This window comes from Myxocyprinus asiaticus, chromosome 48, assembly GCF_019703515.2.
Source record: "Myxocyprinus asiaticus isolate MX2 ecotype Aquarium Trade chromosome 48, UBuf_Myxa_2, whole genome shotgun sequence".
NCBI lineage: Eukaryota > Metazoa > Chordata > Actinopteri > Cypriniformes > Catostomidae > Myxocyprinus > Myxocyprinus asiaticus.
The window spans coordinates 11,931,423-11,944,839 of record NC_059391.1 but is presented as its reverse complement, the minus strand read 5'-3'; the positions used below and the strand labels follow the sequence as shown (position 1 = coordinate 11,944,839).

The following is a 13,417-nucleotide window of genomic DNA, read 5'->3' as shown; positions in this document are numbered from 1 at the left end:
GGGGTTAGCACATTCCATGAATCCCCCTCTTCGAGTCCTGTGGAAAGGGTTGAGAGGGAACATTGGTGAGCTGTGTAATTGTGTGTTCCAATCCCTTTCTACTAGGTGAACAAAGTTGGATAAAAGGTCGCGCCCCCAAACAGGACACACAGGTGAATGAGGGGAAATCACACTGAAGAGGCTTCCTCCTGCTCGCTAGCTTGGAACTGATGGCTAGTGATGGATTTGATGGCTAGTGAGTTGTGGGTGCACTTAAATTCAGTACAGGAATCACCTTTGGTAAACCCAATAGTTATTTAAGTAAACAAAAAACTGTCAGATTAGTTGTTTTGGCATAAATGCCCATGGCTATTAATATAGAAGTCATTCTGTCAGCACTCAATTTAAGAATTAATTTAGCCTAGCGGAAAGAGGGGTGTCTCTTTCGTAAAGCCTCTCTATTTTCTTTAGCGTTAGATTCTATGCTAACTAACTCTACTCCCAAGGTTTAACTGGGGGTGACCTGCCTTTCAAAGATGGGAGGAGGAAACTCAAAGGCTTTTCATCACCAAGTCAGCTGTGTAAACTTCTAGTATCACACTAACTTCTAGTCATAAGAGTCAAATGTTAGATCCTTTTCCACTTTGTGTGGTTTCTTTCAGGGAAACAACCATTCAGAATCTCTCAAATGCTCTGTTAAGGAGATAATTCACTCAATCATGAAAATGTTTTCATCATTTACTTTCCCTTATGTTGTTCCAAATCTGTATTACATTCTTTCTTCTGTGGAACGCAAAAGGAGAAATGTTGAAGAATGTACTAGCCACTCTTCTCCATATAATGAAAGTGAAAGTGGATTCACGCTGTCAAGGCCAAAAATGAATAAAATAGTCCATACGACTTATATTCCACTACATCCCAGAAGCCATATGTTAGCTTTGTATGACAAATAGACCGAAATTTAAGTCGTAGTTTTCAGAAAATCTTCCCCTCCACTGTAGTTTTCAAACCAAATAGGGTGTCTGTCATGCTATGGATGGAAGGAAAGATGAAGACAGGAGTTGGAGTTTACCCAATTCCAGTGCATTTAATGACAAAACAAAACTATGTACAAAACTACAAAGAAAACATTGAGCACTACTAAAGACAAAACAAAGATGAATAACATTGGATGGCAAAACAAAGAAGAACAACTACAACAACTATAATATAGGGGATGTTAGTAGTGCGATGAGGGATGGTGATCTGAGACGAGACTCGATAAACACTGAGTGAATGAGGTGAGTTTATATAGAGTCCTTGATGAGGTGATCGGGAACAGGTGTGGCTGATTAGAGTGCGGGTGAACTAGAGCAGTTGATGGCTGGAGTGGCGGAGACTGAAGGGGGCATGATAGTACCCCCCCTTCCCCCCCTTTGTTTTGTTTCCCCAAAACAAAACAAAAACAGAACCAGCCAAGGGGGTTGGGCAGGGGAAACCAAAGGGGCAGCCTAAAGGTGGGAATAGGGTCCACCAGAGGCCTGGGCTGTGGAACAGGGCTCAAAAATGCAGAGTGGCATGTTGAAATCTCAGGGGGTGTGGCCACTGGAGACTCAGGGATCGGAGCCACAGGGGGCAGAGCAGTATGAAGCTCAGGGAGCAGATCCGCAATAGGCTCAGGGGATGGAGTCTCAGGAGGCAGAGCAGTATGTGGCTCAGGATGTGGAGTCGCAGGTGGCGGAGCAGTATGCGGCTCAGGAGATGGAGTGGACAGAGCCGCAGGAGGCTCAGGAGGTGGAGTGGGAGAGGCCGCAGGAGGAGGAGAAGGCGGAACCACAGAAGGAAGAGCAGGCAGAGCCGCAGGATTCTAAGGATATTGAGCGGATGGAACCGCAGGAGAAGGAGCGGACGGAGTTGCAGTAGGAGGATCATCAGAGGGCGAGTCCGCAGGAGGCAGAGGATGAGAGGGCAAGGCCACAGGAGGCTGTGGATCAGATTGCAAGTCTGCAGGAGGCAGAGGATTAGAGGGCAAGGCCGCAGGAGACCAAGTATCAGAGGGTGAGGCCGTAGGAGGCAGAGGATCAGAGGGCGAGGCTGCAGGACGCCAAGGATCAGAGGGCGAGGCCACAGGAGGCCGAGAATAAGAGGGCGGAGACTCCGAGGTCAGGGCAGCTGAGGATGCAAAAGTCTCAGACACTAACTTTGGGATGGACGAGGCTCCAAGCGCTGGCTCCAAGCGCTGGCTCTGGAATGGATGAGGCAGGTGTGGGCACTGACTCGTAGACTGTGGGAGGCTTGGGCACAGACTCAGGGACTGTGGCAGGCGTGGACGCTGGCTCGTGTACCGTGGCAGGCGTGGGCATGGCCTCTGAGGTGAAGGATGTGGCGGTGGATTCTGGCTGTGTGTTCCCTGTAGGAGTGCCAAGGTCCTCAGCCACTCTCACTGTGAAAGATGAACCTCTCATCAACAGCGCAAAATCAATGAACTGGGCCAGATTCCATATGATTTGGGCCTGAGGCATAAGGGATTTGATGGGCTTGTTTAGTCCACAGTGAAAAAGATCCTTAAGAGCCACATCATTAAAGTCAACCTCATCAGCTAAGTCACAGAAGTCAACCACATACTCATCCGGAGAATGATTCCCTTGGTCCAAATAAAAAAGGCACTCTGCTGGGTTCATGTTGGTGATCGAGTCTTCTGTCACACTTTGGATGTAAGGAAAGATAAAGAGGGGAGTTGGAGTGAGCCCAATTGCACTGCATTTACTGACAAAACAAAACTGTGTACAAAACTACAAAGAAAACAATGAGCACTATTAAAGGCAAAATAAAGATGAATAACACTGGAAGGCAAAATGAAGAAGAACAACTACAACAACTAATGTATAGGGGATGTTAGCAGTGTGATGAGGGATGGTGATCTGAGACGAGACTCGATAAACACTGAGTGAATGAGGTGAGTTTATATAGTGTCCTTGATGAGGTGATTGGGAACAGGTGTGGCTGATTAAAGTGTTGGTGAAATAGAGCAGTTGATGGCTGGGAGTGGTAGAGACCGAAAGGTGTGTGACAGCGCCATTTTCGTCAATGATGTTTGGTCACGAGACATGCAAGCAAAAACGTTTGACATCCGATGGCACCAATGCACCATATTGTAGTCCATATGACTTTTGTAGTTTATTTCAGAGCTTTGGTAAGGGAAAGATTATTAGTGAAAGACAATTACAATTTTGGTCACAAAACTAACATAACAGTAAAACAAAAAAAGGTAAAGTAGTTTAAAAAGAACATAAATCAATATAACTTATATAACAATATAGTTTACTTAAATGAGCTTAATGCCTTTTTTAGTAAACATGACTTTCTTAGTTCAGTCATCTTCATTCTATTTCAATTCAAACTGAATATCGGAGTTCAATTATTTATATTAGTATTCAATATTATTGATAAACATAGAAGTAATTAGGACCATTCCAATGTCAAAGGTAAAATAAACTGCCATTTAATCGTAAATGACCAGTTGATGATCAGAGACCAATCATCAAACATCACTGAGTAAAAATTAAGCTTTGAATTGTCACGGTCCAGTCAACTTGTCAGGTTGGGTTTCTGTCTGACGGGACCGTGGCATCATCATCCCCTGTCTATCTCGTGTTTCGTGTATGTTCTTTGTGTGAGCGCAGGGGTCCAGTTGTTATTGACCGCCGTGCACGAGTTACCGCCGTGCACTCTCCGTTGATGTCACGGTCCTGTCACCTTGTCAGGTTGGGTTATTGTGTGACGAGGACTGTGGCATGCCTTTCCGGCCCGTCTGCCAGCAGGTCATCCCTCCTTTCTGGATCTGTGAGGGGACAAGGGGAGGGAAACACAACAACAATAACAATAATCGCGGTACTTGTACACTGTAACGGTGATGATACCAATCTAAAACACACAATATTAATATTTACAAAAGAGAGGGAAATGCCAACACAGAGTGACAGCGGGAGAGAGAGGAAAGAGAGAAAAAAATTTTTTACTTGCCGGTTCTCTGATACACCGTAGCTTGATCCTCGGCCAAAGGAAGACAGCCGCACCTCCCCGGGCGGATTGGAGGCAGTCCTCCGCTGTGTTTTCAGTGGATGGTAGGGGTCTCCCCTGCCCCTGGCAGCGGTTCTCCCGCTCCAGGCGGTCGGCTAGGAGCCCCTCCCTGCTCACGGTCGATGGTCCTCTCTTGACCCCGCTGCGTTTTAGCGGCCGGTAGGGATCTCCTCCGCCCCTGGCAGTGGCCCTGACCACTCCAGGCGGTCGGCTAGGAGCCCCTCCCTGCTCACGGTCGATGGTCCTCTCTTGACCCCGCTGCGTTTTAGCGGCCGGTAGGGATCTCCTCCGCCCCTGGCAGTGGCCCTGACCACTCCAGGCGGTCGGCTAGGAGCCCCTCCCTGCTCACGGTCGATGGTCCTCTCTTGACCCCGCTGCGTTTTAGCGGCCGGTAGGGATCTCCTCCGCCCCTGGCAGTGGCCCTGACCACTCCAGGCGGTCGGCTAGGAGCCCCTGCTCCCCTCGTGGTCGGCGGCCATTCCTCCGCATTCAGGCAGCCGGGCTCCTCTGTCCCCCAGCAGATGGCCGCGGCTGCTCCGATTTCGGTGAACGGTAGTGGCGAGGACTCTACTACGGTGCATCCCTCCTCCTTCCCGGGTTGCGGCACCAGTGTAACAAAGTTCAATGGAAAGGAGGAGGCGAGAACCGGCTTAACAATATAAATAATATTTAATGGTTAACTTAAAAAGACAAACACAAACACATACAGGGCAGCTGCCTGTAGTTCTCTCTCTCTCGAACTGCCGCCTCCAATCGCCTTTATCCCTCTCGGGCTTGATCAGCCTGATTGGGGCCGGGTGTGCAGCATTATGGCCCAGCCACGCCCTCCGCCCTGCCACGTATGGGTTGAAAGTTGCAAAAGGTAACTAAATGATGACAGAATTTTCATTTTTGGGTGAACTATTCCTCATATATCATGTTGAGTACACATCAGCGTTTCTGTGTAGCTACTAGCTGGATATTTGCATCACCACTGGACTGAACAACAATGTTGCTGTATGGGCCATTTCCATGTCTGCAAGACAACAGGTAAAAAAATAGACATGAAAAACATAGTCTGCTGTATGCTCGTCACGAGACAGGCATATGACATTACTGCACATGTTAACACATTATATGATATCCTATAAATATCCTTAATTATTGAGAGACAAATACCACCTTAACTTAACCCCACATCCCATCTAAGATGCATTTTATAGTCACGAGCTCTCCATTATACAACGTCTAGTTCTGATCCGTGTTCAAAACCGTTGTAAAATGACAATAAACACACAACTGCAAACGCACATTCTATATTAATGCACCAAATTGCTACATTGCTTTACAAAGGTAAACAGCCTACAGTCATGCTTATGCATTATATTACTTGGTGGAAGAACTTTTCATTCCAATTATTATGATTAATAAATGTAATTGTTTATTGAAATTGGTTTATTTTATCAGATTGTTTTTGCTTCTGCTTTATAAAAGCAATAAGCCACTAGAGGCAATGAGTTACTGTGATTTTACCATGGTTAAGTGGGGTTTAGGCAACCATTATACAACCATAATGCAAATGGATGTCAACAAGAGAATATAATCAACTCAGATCTGTATCATTCTCTGTGATGCTTGATTGGCTCACAAGACAAAGACTGAATAGAATGGGATTATTGTGTATTACAAGCATGAGCGGACAATATTTGTATCGCCCTAAGCCAAAGGATGTTGTTAGCTACTCAGCATTATCCAAATGAAGCTTTGTCATTGGGTTACAGAAGCATAATTATTACTGACATGACAGAATCGAGCCATCACTCAACACATCTCATGATGTGTAAATGTAAATATATGTCTCCTTAATGTACACACACACACATTTATATACAGTTTATACTGTATACATAGAGAGAGAAAATAGTATCACAGGAGAGGTCTCGGTAGTTGAGCCAAAGATCCTATTTGCTAAATAGAAGAGATGAATGTGGGTCAGTGTGTTGAGTATGTAAACCACATAGCTCAGCTCGGGTTCAGGGTGTTTTGTGGTGAGCCTTATGCCAGCCATTAACATAACAAATTTGAAATACAGTCCTGTTTGGTCTTTATTTGAATTTCACCCACACACTCTTGTTTACACATGCCATTTTCCATTTCATAGCTTGTTGCATCCGTCGGTTTTTGACAATAAAGTGAACTGCAATTGAACTTCAAATGTTGATGTGACCAAATTGCGACTGCAGGGAAATGCAAGTAATTGTGGGCCCACTGGAAAAAAAAAAGATGCAAACCAAATATGCCTGCTGTCAAAATGGATGCAAGAGGGCTATTATCTAGACCTCAAAAGAACATGGCAAGAGCATTTGGGTGGAGACAACAGTGAAGACAATTGCTGTTCAACAAGCAACAGTTGAGATGTAATGATAAGAGATAAGGGTTTCCAATGAAAGAAAAAAAAAAGAAAAAGAAAAGGACTCAAACAACTAAACATGCAGAGTGTTAGATCTCTGACCATTTATTTGTTGTTGCACTACTATTCAGTGTCATCACAACACTGCTGCTGAATCAATGTGAATCAGAAAGAACGACCAGTGTAGTCTGATTCCCAAACAAATGACTACTATGTGCTTGTACTTTTTAATGAATAAAAAACATATAGATTGACCAGTGAAGTTCAATTCATGAATGAATGACACCTATTAGCCGGTTCTTTTTAATAAAGCAAAAACATCCAGTGTGACCAGTGAACTCTGATTCATGAATTAATGAATTTAATGAGTCAGTTTTTTTTAATGAATCTAAAACATAGAGCACAATATGTATGACATTACTGTGGTCTTTTTATCTGGCGAAAAAATCTTAGAAGAAAATTTCTCTCCATTTAATCTAATTGCTCTCTAAGAGAAAAAAGAGAGATCTAATTCATGATTTTATTTATTTATTTATTTATTTTTTGTATAAGAGGGACTTATATAAAACATACTGTACCTTTACTACCTAAATGTTTAAACTTTCTTCATTCTGCTATTCAGTAACAACAGTCAGTGTAAACATGATTTCAAGAGTACTTCTCACGCAAGCCATAAATTGGCCAAGAGTGCATTGAGAGAGCCCCTCTCCGAGTCAGCCAATTAGCATCCGTTTAATCTTGCTGATGATAGCTGTCTTGTCTTGTATTTATGGGCCCTTATCTGTGGATTTATTAGTTAGGAAATCTGATGCACAGACGGTGTGTGTGTGTGTGTGTGTGTGTGTGTGTGTGTGTACAGGTTTGGCTATACTTGTGAGTGCCACATTTTTGAAAATGTCCTACTAATATAGTTAATCTGGTAGAAAACCCACTTGTGAGGACATTTTAGGTGGTCCTCACTATTAAAGAGGCTCATAAATCAGCCAAATCATGTTTAGCTTTAAATCTACTGATGTGCACAGGTTTCTGTGAGGGCTAGGTTTAGGGGTAGGGTTAGGGGATATAATATATCTTTAGCCTGCTATGAAATCAGTGGAAGTCTATGAGATGTCCTCACTAATATAGTGAAACAAACCTGTGTGTGTGTATGTGTATGTATGTGTGTGTGTGTGTGTGTGAAAGTGAGAGTGTTGGGAGGGGTGTCACAACAAATGGAAAGGAAATAGAGTAACTGGTTATGCTTCAGCAGAGTGGACAGAATATACTTGCTCGAGCTGGCTCAACTGCAGGCTCACTGGTGGCAAAGGCTAAATAAGATTGGTATGTGCCATGTGGTATCTGTTTAAGGGAGACCCAATGTATTTGAAAGTTCTAGCTTTGTACTCAACCCTAAAACTTGCGTTCAAAAAAATGCCATGAGATTTTGTTTGTTCCAACACAAGGTCATGTCCCCTAAGTTTTTGGTTAACCACCTTGACAACCCAAAGTGTTCTGCCTGTTTTCAAATATTTGATTAACTTTCAGGATGTCCTGAACATTGTGCTACTTTAGAGGAACTTGGTAAAAATCTAACAACAACATATTTTAGAAAGAGGAATTCCCAGTGAAAACATTTATCCAGTGTCCAGCTACTTCACAACATTAAAAAGGAACAATAACCTTTTGTAATGTTCCTCCATTTCTCAGGAAACTACTTTGTCTACAATTTTAATCTAACCTGGAACATAATTGAGCTATTGTTGTAATTTTTGGTGCATACTAAGGCCAAGCATCACTTTTACTATTGCACGTACTACAGGCCGGAAAATACTCTATGCAAATACTTGAACGCAGGTGCTTCTATCTATGCAAGATTAATTTTGCGCATTGTTGTGTTTAAAAATGTGTCAGACTGAATTTTTTTTACACAAGTATGTGTTGCATTCTCAGCGTTGCCACAAGGGGTGCTATAGCGGACATTGGTGCAAACTGTCCGCTTCTACGGTGAGTTTTCTCTTTCAAGTCAACTTCTGTCATGGCGGCGCAACAGTTTCAAGACAATATTGCTGAGCAAGTAAATTAAAGTCAATATATTTATAGCAACTTAGCTGAATAATAACACATCCAGTTTAATGGCACAGACATTTGAAAGTAACTCTATCACCCACTTGAGCACTGAGGTTTGTTACTGCCATAATAATGCGAGAAGGCAGGTTAAGCATGTTCAAACTGACCGTGCATTTGGGTACACATATGTTTCTTGCCCTAACCCTAAAGTATCCCGCCCTTACAAAAAATCTTTAGTTGCCGCAAACATGTCGCAAATTCGCTTATTTAATTATTATTAAATTATTATAATTACTCATTATTTTCACATGCAAATGAGCTTTGTGGCAAACTCTTCATTGTCGCCAAAGTTTCGTTGCAGGTTCACCACTTCCGGTGAAGAGGTGCAAACTTCTGGCAAATATTTGCGGTGAATTGAGTGGCGAATTTGTGGCAAGTTTGCAACAGGTTTACCAGAACTGTACTGTAAATTTTTTATAAGCATAACATTTTGGTGCAAAACTTGCCCCTCACTATTTGTGCTAGCTATACACATGAATGATATCGTCAAATCATGTGGCTTTTTGAGCAGAGGTTACCATTACAATTACTAATCTTATCAATCAGACTTACAATTTTCACCTGTCAGATGATAAAATGTATGACAAAATGTAGTGACCAGAATATCACAGAGACTTGGGGTGGACTCTTTTCACTTGGGCCAGTGAACAAACACTGATTAAACTAATTAGCAATGCCATAGCAACCACCCAAAACACTCTAATATTGTGGCAGCGAGTTTTCCACAACCTCTAACATTGTAGTTTCTCAGACTTCTTGTGCAATACAATGTGCTAATTCTCACGTTTAGAGAAAGGAACTGAAAGTTCACGGGAGGGGGGGGGGGGGGGGATCTAAGCTGTATTGAAATGATCCTTTTAATGATTCTAAATAGCACAAAACACCCAGATAGCAACAGTTAGGCATTTCAGAGATCAATTCAGCTCTTCACACATTGTAACACCTTAGAGGAATATATCACTAAAAAATGAAAATTCCCATGTTGACCACAAAATTTTACAGTTTTGCATTTTGTCTTACAATCTTTTTGCATACAGCACACATTCAGCCTGGGGTGTTTCATGTTTTAATATGAATAAACATTGCTCAGATAAGTTCCTGAGTATCTAATGACAGTGTAAAAAGTGCCCAACATGGGTAATAAAATGTGAGGCCCAATAGGCTGAAACTCCACTTTTTATTACTCAAATGGTTCATCTTCGAGCTGTCAGGCTTGTTTTACTGTCTGTCTGGCTTGGCTTTAGAGGAAACAAGCTCCTTCCGTAGGGGCTGGTGTCTCACTGGTAATTGTAAATGGGTGTGTGTTGGGGTTGCGCTGTAATTTGCATGGTGCCTGGCGTCTGGGTGAGGCTCTGACTGTACTGAAAGTCAGTGATGTTGGTCACTTGGGTCTCGTAATTGCTGGTTTGCTACAGTAGAATTGACATGGGATGTCTCTTGAGGTAGACGTAGGGTTTGTGGGGAAATTGAGGGTCTCATCCATTCAAACTTATTTTACACTGCAATAGCAGAAACTACAGGCAATTACTGTGGATTATTAAGAAAAGGTCACTCCGAAACACATAGGCTAATTTTTACAGCTAACTTTGAAGGGGGTGATTAAAACAATGTGAAATATATAGACCATCTCCTGACTATTCAGGACTATTTAATGACTTCATGCAACACAAATGCATACCTGCCAACATCGGATTGTGAAAAATAGGGATAAATTCTTTCTTATATGCTGAGTTTCCTGACCCATTACTTATAAAAAATAACATTATTTTTATTTCTTCGATTATTTATCTTCTTCATCTTATTTATGTATACATCTGTGTTGGTTAAACATACAGTATTTTTCAGTTTAAAAAAACAAAACAATTTTGATTATTTATTTATTTTCCTCCACCTGTACTTCTTGTCTTTATGACTCAGTATTCATACATTGTTGGATCTGTGTAATTTTGTACATCTTATTGAACATTTATTTTGAACCTTCTGTTTTCAGTAAAAAAAAAAAAAAATCAGTTTTAGTAAAATGTCAGTCCCTTACCACACCCTCCACAGTATTAGCACATTTCAGCACAATATGTGGACTTTTCAGACAACCCCTTACCCACTGTATGAAAAATATGACCAGTTTACCAGCTTACAGGGGCGAGTGTTCCCTTACGACTCAGTACACATGACATTGCGTGTTAACGCATATGGGAAGTGTCCTTCCACACTACCTAGTTGAAACCTCTCTACAATAACGCCAATATTCTAATATTGGCTATGGTGTTTGAGCCCCGCCTTTCTAGGCGTGAAGCCGTCCGCTATAAAAGCAGGTGTGCAAACACCATTCCTCACCATTTTCTGACTGAGTGACAAGGAGCACATTGCTCACACCTCAGAAGAACTCTGAGTCTTGTAGAGTGGCCTGTGATTCAACTCTCGTCTAGAAGCCCTCAATTGCTTTGCCGTCGACTACACGAGACAGTGGCCGGAATGTTCACGGCAATGAGAAGACTCCCATACCCCTGCAGTGTTCCGGCAAACATCACTCCATCTCACCGCTTGATGCTTCCCTGGTGAACGGGCCGCTTCAGCATCCTGATTCCCCGCAGCGCTTCGGCAGGAGTTATGTATCCTTATAAAGTAGGGTGACCATATTCTGGTTTTCCAAAAAGAGGACACCTTTTTTTTTTTTCGCCGGGGGAATTGGGGTGGGGTGGAATAATTGGGTTCAAAACAGTGTTACTATGAATGCAAACTTTAATACAGTGAAAAAGACACTCTATTAGCATAACATAAATAAATAAATAAAAATTTCCAACATTCTTTTGAATGTCCATGTACTAAAATAAAATATTTGATGCCATGAGTATAACTTCATTTAATATTACTATTATTTTGAATGGCCATGGAAAATGAAGCAATGTGATAACAATTTTACCTGGTCACAAAAAGTAGTAAATTTACCTGATGAACTTTCACCTTTTGCTGATCCTTTATGCTTCGCAGAGCTAATGTGTGCTTATAAATCACTTGTACCTTTATTTGCAACTGACACATAAGTGCCAGCTTTACACGTCATACATTCTGCTTCCCACGGATCTCGACCTGGACAAAAGCATGGGAATTTTTTGTGCAAATCTTCTGTAAATTTGCACTTTCATTTGGGCATTGTTTCCACTCAGCTGCCATTTGCTGCTACTGTCAAGCAACTGTCTGATGCTGAAAGCAACAGTGCTTCGCGCGTTTGCGGAGAGACTGACAGGCAGGAATTTGGCCAATAGTTGCTGCAAGCCTCTTATAATCGACCAATTGGTGTGCGAAAATGCGGGACTTACAAAGAGGGGTTAAATCAATGCAAATATGCGCGGCCACAATGAAGTATTAGACCAGATGCACATCATAATGCAACTAAAGCCAAAAATTTAGAAATCCCGGCTGGATGCATTTTTAAGGTCCGAAAAAGAGGATATGTCCAGAAAAAAGAGGACGTATGGTCACCTTATTGTAAAGCAAAGAGGCACTGAGTTTGAAGGTAGGCCCTAAAATACATCCACAGGTACACCTACAATTCAGTACACCTCCTATCAGAAGCTAATTGGCTAATTGTCTAAAGGCTTGACATCATTTTCTGGAATATTCCAAGCTGCTTAAAGGCACAGTTAACATAGTGTATTTAAACTTCTGACCCACTGGAATTGTGAAATAGTCAATTAAAAGTGAAACAATCTGTCTGTAAACAATTGTTGGAAAAATTACTCATGCCATGCACAAAGCAGGTGTTCTAAATGACTTGCCAAAAATATAGTTTGCTAATATAAAATGTGTGGAGTGGTTAAAATATTTGTTTTAATGACTTCAACCTAAGTGAATGTAAACTTCTGACTTCAACTGTGTTTTAGGGCCAACCTTCAAACTCAGTGCCACTTTGCTTGACATCATGGGAAAATAATAAGAAATCAGCCAAGACCTCAGAAAAAATTTGTGGAAGTCCACAATTCTGGTTCATCCTTGGGAGCAATTTCCAAATGCCTAAATGTACCATGTTCATCTGTACAAACAATAGTACACAAGTATAAACACCATGGGACCACGCAGCCATCATACCGCTCAGGAAGGAGTTTGGTGCGAAAAGTGCAAATCAATCTCAGAACAACAGCAAAGGACCTTGTGAAGCTGCTGGAGGAAACAGGTAAACAAGTATCTACAGCCACAGTAAAACGAGTCCAATATCGACATAACCTGAAAGGCTGCTCAGCAAGGAAAAAGCCAATGCTCCAAAACCGCTATAAGGCCAGACTACAGTTTGCAAGTGCATATGGAGACAAAGATCTTACATTTTGAAGAAATGTCCTCTAGTCTGATGAAACAAAAATTGAACTTTTTGGCCATAATGAACATTGTTATGTTTGGAGGAAAAAGGTTGAGGCTTGCAAGCTGAAGATCACCATCCCAATCATGAAGCATGGGGGTGGCAGCATCATGTTGTGGGGGTGCTTTGCTGCAGGAGGGACTGGTGCACTTCACAAAATAGATGCCATCATGAGGACGGAAAATTATGTGGATATAATGAAACAACATCTCAAGACATCAGTGGTGGTGGTATAGTGGGCTAAAGCACATAACTGGTAATCAGGTTGCTGGTTCAATCCCCACAGCCATCACCATTGTGTCCTTGAGAAAGGCACTTAACTCCAGGTTGCTCCAGGGGGATTGTTCCTGTAATAAGTGCATTGTAAGTCACTTTGGATAAAAGCGTCTGCCAAATGCATAAATGTAAATGTAAAAATGTAAATGTACATCAGCCAGGAAGTTAAAGCTTGGTTGCAAATGTGTCTTCCAAATGGACAATGACCCCAAGCATACCTCCAAAGTTGTGGAAAAATGGCTTAAGGACAACAAAGT

The 13,417-nt window shown here is 42.0% G+C and overlaps 1 long non-coding RNA gene across 1 annotated transcript in view; it reads right to left on the bottom strand.

Moving 5' to 3' along the window:
- Positions 1–3,987: 3,987 nt before the first annotated feature.
- Positions 3,988–13,417, bottom strand: part of LOC127437440 (uncharacterized) — a 45,262-nt gene continuing 35,832 nt past the window's right edge. The window contains exon 3 of the long non-coding RNA XR_007896561.1: positions 3,988–5,053. This is a non-coding gene — a long non-coding RNA (uncharacterized LOC127437440). The remainder of the gene's footprint in view (positions 5,054–13,417) is intronic.